Source organism: Pantherophis guttatus, chromosome 5 (assembly GCF_059756535.1).
Source record: "Pantherophis guttatus breed Tessera chromosome 5, ASM5975653v1, whole genome shotgun sequence".
Taxonomy (NCBI): domain Eukaryota; kingdom Metazoa; phylum Chordata; class Lepidosauria; order Squamata; family Colubridae; genus Pantherophis; species Pantherophis guttatus.
The window spans coordinates 55,196,318-55,203,393 of record NC_142067.1 but is presented as its reverse complement, the minus strand read 5'-3'; the positions used below and the strand labels follow the sequence as shown (position 1 = coordinate 55,203,393).

At 34.0% G+C, this 7,076-nt stretch overlaps 1 protein-coding gene across 4 annotated transcripts in view; it reads left to right on the top strand.

Moving 5' to 3' along the window:
• The first annotated feature begins 1,078 nt into the window (after nt 1–1,078).
• The window catches only part of LOC117656638 (lebercilin-like protein), a 28,023-nt gene continuing 22,025 nt past the window's right edge, over nt 1,079–7,076 (top strand). For all 4 annotated transcript variants that reach the window (XM_087895172.1, XM_087895171.1, XM_087895166.1 and 1 more), the window contains exon 1: nt 1,079–6,078. The gene's annotated coding sequence lies outside the window, so the exon portion shown is untranslated. The remainder of the gene's footprint in view (nt 6,079–7,076) is intronic.

The following is a 7,076-nucleotide window of genomic DNA, read 5'->3' as shown; positions in this document are numbered from 1 at the left end:
CTCATTTGTTTATATATCTGTCAAATGGATATAATGTAGTTGCTCATCCCACTAGAGCTATACAAGATCAAGATCACATTACTGCTGTTTCGTCCTCCAAAATTAAAGCCACACTCATTTTTTTCTAGTTCCACCTCCCTCGTATGCATTCAACATATAGGTTTCTCACCCTTTTGTGTACCTCTGTATCTTTGAATGAAATAAAGGAGTGGTTTATCATTGCCTTGTCCCATGGAATATGTAATGCCACATCACCAACTTTATATTACAACCTTTTTTGTGGTATTTGTTAAATGAACACCTCAGTGGTAAACAAACAATTAAGATTAATATTAAAAAAATCATTAAGCAAAGACTGTGGTTGTTAAGGAAGTCAATGCATTCTTATGGCCATTTTTTGGCAGAAACCGACTCAAAACATCAGCTGCCTATATTTGACCATGCTCTACTGTCATGGAGGTTAAATCAATGTACCGTAAAACCTTATCTCTATAACAATCTACTATAACAAATGAGACTTACTAGCAGTTCACAATAATCTGTTTTTACTTACATAATAATAAAAACAATATCTATTCAAATACTAAATAGTATGTTATTCTTTTTCTTAAATATCCTGTCAGATATATATACAGTATGTAATCACTCTATATGACTATAGTTCTGGCAATTCTTCCTCAGAAGAAGGAGTCTTTTAATACATCAGATCTACCTCTGATTCCTAATCAGAAACCTCCTAACTGCCAACTTACTGATGACTGTTTTCAGAACTGCCTTTCAACTGCATACTGACTGGAGAACTGCCCTTTAGAACTGGCCTCTAACTGCCCTCTAACTGACATTAGAACTGCAGAACTGCTCTCTAACTGACAACTAACTGACTACTAACTGATAACTAACTTTCTGTCAGGAATCTCCTTTTATACTGTCCCAGTGAAAGTTAGGGGAGGGAATATAAAAGCCAGAGAGTTTCAAACCCATTATCCGCTTTCTGATTGGCTTATTTACTTGTCCATTCCAAATGCCATTAATAGGCACAGCAAATGAGAAATAACTTTTCTCTAACATATACAATTCAAAATACCTATTTTCAAGGCAGATACATCTCTGAATATCTTCCTGAATTGTTAAGAACTTTTCTAGTGAAGACAGTACATTAGAAGCTCTGTTATTGTTGAAGGCATTGAGGAATGTGGTAAGGTAGTATCTCTGAAACAATGACCAAAGGAGTCGTGGGTTCTCTGGAATTAATTAAAATGCTGAATACCTCAAGGAATTCTAGGTTCAAGTCCACCTTGACGCGCAATACCATAGGAAACTTTGCTTTAGTGACTATCAATCAAATAATATGGAGTTTCTATTGTAAAGAAATTTTGGAAGAAATATGAAAGACTTGAAGGAGATATAAATCTAAGAAATAAATAAAACAAGGCAGATATTTATTTATGTTTTCCTATTTTGGATTATAATTTAAAACTATGTTAATTCAATATTGGGAGAGTTTAGAGAGACACTTTATTAGACAGAGAAAAACGAAATGGAAGGGAGGATATTAATGGAGATTTAACGATACTTTATCACCTATACACGTAAAAGGTAACATGCACTTACAGATATCTGCTTTTTTTCTGTGACCTTTTAGGAATTGACAGAGAGGTGAAAGAATTAGTTAACATGGCTAAAAAATTTGTCCCTGAAACAGGAGTTCATCTCCTGAAATATTACCAATGCACAACATTTCAAAGAAGACATTCATGGGTAAAAACCATAAATGATTATAAATATTGAAATGTAAAAATCGCAAGACATACCTTTTGCTTAAGGAGTCAAACATTGTGCTATAATGCTTTATTTATAACTGCTCTGTGTTATTGTGAATAATGTCTGCTCTTCAGAAGAAATACAGAATGTGGCATGTTTCTTGGACAGTTTATTTTAACTGAAGGTGCCAGTTTAAATAATTTGTAACACTAGTTAGAATACAGGTAGTCTTTGATTTACAACAGTTCATTTAGTGACCATTCAAAATTACAAGGGTACTAAAAAAAGTAATTTATGACTATTTTTCTTACTTAGGACCAGTGCAGCATCCCTATGGTGACAACATCAAAATTCAGATGCTTGTCAACTGGTTCATATTTATGACTGGGGTCATGTGATCCTTTTATGCGACCTTCCAACAAGCAAAGTCAATGTGGAAGCCAGATTCACTTAACATGGTCGTAGGTCAAGGACTACATGAAATGTATTTTTCTCACTGTTGTTTTCTCTAACAAATAATGCATGTTTCTAAATAGTTATTGTTGAAATAACATTTTTTGCAGGATTACAAAGTGAAGAGATCTGCCCAAGGGTAGAAAAAAATACCCAGTATGAAAATATAGAAAGACACAGGAACAGGACAGAAAGGCAAGGGAAGAGCCTCTAGTACAGTGAACATTTTACTTCCACTGAAACTCACATTGTTGTGTACCAATTGTCCTGTTAAAATTCGGTATTTCTAACACACCAGGAAATATAGACAAATTTCTCACAGGCTACTGCTGTTATTTGGTGGACCTCAGGCTAGAAAAAATCAACTGCCAATCTTCTTTAATCTAGTCTTGCCAACTGTTCTTCTCTGGAAGCTTCTTGAGGTTGTCCTCATGAAAGCCAGCAAGCAATGAAATCAATTACGTGTGACTGCAACCAGTTTGTTTAGACATCTCACTGTGACAGATCGCAAAGCCAGGATATTAACATAGGAAAGCTTAAAATAACCTTATAAGAAATTGGAGGTAACATGTGTATAGCTGTAGAAAGAAGCCCCTTAATGTATCCACTGCATATTTCTATTAAGCAAAAGTGTTTTCTCCACTAAGGTAATCAATCGTGATTGTTATTCTCTTCCAAACATGTGATTAGCATACTTCAAGCAGTCCTTACCAAGGTTGCTGAAAATAAAATACTAACATGCTGTGCATTTTCCGTCTGTATGAAATAAATATTGTGTATTTTCACTACATGGGGAATTGACAAGAATTGACAAGCTAGAAAGAAAATACTTCTCCAATACTCTGGGCATTAACTTTGGTTGCAAATATGGCCTAACAAGGCTGCACCCTAGGAGAATTTCAAAGTGTGTGTGGAGGGAGGGGGGAGAGGGAGGAAAGGAGGGAGAGAGAGAGAGAATTGGGAACACATCTTTTATCATGGGCTCAGACCTCGGAGCAGCATCATGGCCATCTTGAAGAGCAAGCAAGCAAGTAGCTTTGGAAGACTCTTCTACGGAGAAGCATAAATCACATGCATATGTTGTCACTTTAGATTGACCAGTTGTGAGGGGAGAAAGGGGTGCCCAAGAGGGGAGGAGGGGAATCTATTTCTTTAAAGGTATTTTGTACGATGACCTCCCTCCTATGCATTCAACATATACCGGTAGGTTGAATTAACAAGGAGTGTGCATATAGCCATGTCCCACCTCGTGTATCTCTATATTTTTGAAGGAAATATAGAAATGGTTTACTGTATCATTGCCTTGTCCCATGCAGTATGAAACAATCCCCTTGCCATTGACACTGAAGAGATTTTCTATCTTCCTATCATGCTCCTCAAATTATGACTCTAATGGAGCTCAGAATCAAGTTATGATGGTCGTAAATCAAAGCACCCATGTGACCAACCTGATTTTGCAACCCCTTTTCTGATGTTTGTTAAGTGAACTCATCAGTTATAAAGCAAATTACTATTAAGATTAATATTTAAAAGACCATTAAGCAAATATTGCAGTTGTTAAGCAAGTCAATGCATTCTTATGTCTATTCTTTGCCAGAAACTGGCCCAAAAGTCTGACTATAAGCAAAAAACATTGTAATTGGCCATAAAGAGAGTCATGTGACAGTGGGGGGGGCAGCATCAGAACTCTGGAATTGGCTCATAAGTACTTTGGGAGGAGCATCATAACTCTGAAGGCAAAGCAACTATTGGTTAAGTGAGGAAAATGTGAGACTAGGCCAAAGCCATGTAAGCAGTATGGAGAAAAGCCTGGAAAAGGAAAGAAAAGGACAAAAGTTGGCCCTGAGCGAAGCTCCTCCCAAGTATGTATGACTTTTTATCCTGTATGACTTTTTACACAACTATGTAATGAGGAAGATTTTGGTGATTAATTACTTCTATCAATCAATGAAATCAAAATCTCTAGATATAAAAATAATATTATTGGAAAAGAGGTCTATAGGAAAACAAGGGGAAGATTATAATTAGACGTGTGGAATTGTGTATTAAAATTGGTATGGGCAGCGTAGCTAAGGTAATTTCTTATGAATTTTATTTTCACCATATGATCAGAGATGAATGTTGAAAAACACTACCTGGGTGTTTTGAATGGATGTTGAGCCAAACTTGTTGCTTTTCACACTTCTTTTCATTTTTGCATATTAGACTCAGTTTTATAAAAAATTGAGATGTTGGGAAAAATGACTCTTCCTTTAACTAGTCAGTTGAAATATTCCATCACTAATGACATGAGCCTAGGCAGCACATTGAAAACGATATAATTGCTAAACCAACCTTACTTAGCATCATAGAAGGCAAAAAATAAAGCATATTAGGGCTTTATTAAAATTGAAATGAACCAAATTTCACTTTTGTCTTCTCCTCCTCCTTCTCCACACAGTTTTATGTCAGCATTATGTTTATCATCTGAAGAGTACAGTAAAACTTCTAATGTTGGTATATTAAATAAAAAATACTTCTTTGCTTTATTGTTATGATGAATAAAATCTAATGTTCTCTTATTTACATTTATCGACTATAGCGATCTTAATTTAAGGATTGGGAATAGTTATTTCTTCCACCAATAAATAGAAATTAAAAGTATATATTGTAACTTGCAACTGGATCTCTATCTATTTCTTTTCTCCTTAATCTGCATAACATTTTGTAAGCATCATATGACATTATTTTTGATTACACAGATTCTTTTCTCAGTTTTTCTTTCAAAATGTGGGCCTATATCTGTTTGAAAAATTTTGAGTATTATAACTGCAATTGAGGATTTTCATCCTTTTGGAAACATTTGCTATTTCTAATTCAATATTGTATGTTTGTAAAAATTCAATAATCTTATTGATAGTTTATTTCTAATGTGTTTAAGATTTTGAAAAGCAACTCTCATCGAACACTGCTTCTTTTCGTCATCAATTAGCAGTTAAAAAAAAAGATCATTGAAGCTCAGTCAATCGCCACAAATTTACAAGTAGAAAACAAATCACTGAAGCTAAAACTTAAGGTATTTAGATGCTTAAATTACATTTCTCTTACCACAGAAGACGTCCAAGATGCTGTTCACTAAATGCTCATTTGAGGTAAGCCTATCTTGTTTGGTGCATCTTTCTTTCAGCCTGTAACTATCTAAACTATAGATTGTAGAAATGTATTAATTTATGTTAAGCTATTTACATGTTACCATTTCTAGAAACAGATTGAAAAGTGTCTCCTAACATGAAAATAATATGCTTTTGAAACATGTTAATCAAGGCCTGTATTGATAGAAAATTGAGAATCAGTTTATATTTTACATTGTAATTATAGTACACATTTAATACTGTATATTTTGCTAATGTCATAACTATGTGTTTTGGAAGTGTCAAAGTATTTTGGAAGGAACTTTAAGGTCAAATTTAATTAATGGTTTATGAATTGTAAAAATAAAAAATAACTGGTCAAAACCTTCACTTCCAGAAAAAAAAAGATATCCTTCAGAATCTTTAGAAAAGGAAGTATTGGCCAAATTATGCATAAGCAAACATTTAAAATACAGATAAATAAAATGAGATACTGGGGGGACTGATGGAGTGAAATGTATGATCTCTGAAGAACTGAGATTAACACAATAAACTATATTATCAACATAAATTTAATCATCCATTTCTTTAGGAAAGAGAAAGAGATGTAAGTATAACAAATATTTATGCACACCAGATGCGCAAAGGTCAGCCAGAGAAAACCGATTCAAAGTAAACACTATATGAAAGTTCCTGGATGGCTATCCACAATGGAGGCGATGATACACCCCAAAACCCTGGCAATTCAAAAATGGTAAGATATTATGAAATATTAGATCCCCAGGCAATACTAAAAACACAAGAGGAACTCGGAGAGCAAGGAATACAGATAGACTGGTGGCCCTATTTACAGATAAAAACAAGATACAAAAAAGACCAAGAGGAAGGAGGAATTGAATTAAAACCAAATTGGAAGAAGCAGAAGAATTAGTAAAGGGACAAATGATAGCATGGGCAAGAAACATTGGACATAACATAGAATTGGAGGACTGGGAAAGAGTGTGGGAAAATAATTATATTATAACAAAATCAGTGGTTTATAAAGAGAACCAGTATAAAATGTGGTATAGATGGTATCTGGCCCCTTCGAGATTAGCAAAAATGTATTTGAATTTAAGTCCAACTTGCTGGAAGTGCAAGCAGGCACAGGGCACTTTTTTCCGTGTCTGGTGGCTTTGCCCCAAAATTAGGAAGTATTGGGAAAAAATAAGGATTTGGCTAATAGAAATAACATCGGAAAAAATAGAACTCAAACCAGAAATTTTTCTACTAGGGATGATTAAAGAAAATTATAAGAAAGAAATAAAGTATTTAATACTACATATAGTCACTGCAGCCAAATTGGCGCTAGCTCAATTTTGGAAAACTGATCATCTGCCAACCGAACAACTGATAATTCAAAAAATCTATAATTGTGTGGAAATGGATAAATTAACATTCAAATTAAAAGATAAGGCAGACTCAAAATATTATATAGCATGGAATAGATGGTATGATTGGATAATTCGGAGAAATGAGGGCAAATGTAAAATTCTGAATGATAACAAAAAAAATTTTTTTTTAAATGTACCGTCAATAAGATAACGGATATGTGACTAAAGTTACCTTTTCTTTTTATGTAGTGTTGTTTGTATTGATATATATGTTTTGTGTACACATGGTGTAGTATTTTGCTTGACTTCTAGAGCCTTTTAATTAAACTGAATTTAAATGAAATTGTTTTATGCTCTCATGCCATGCTGCCATTATACA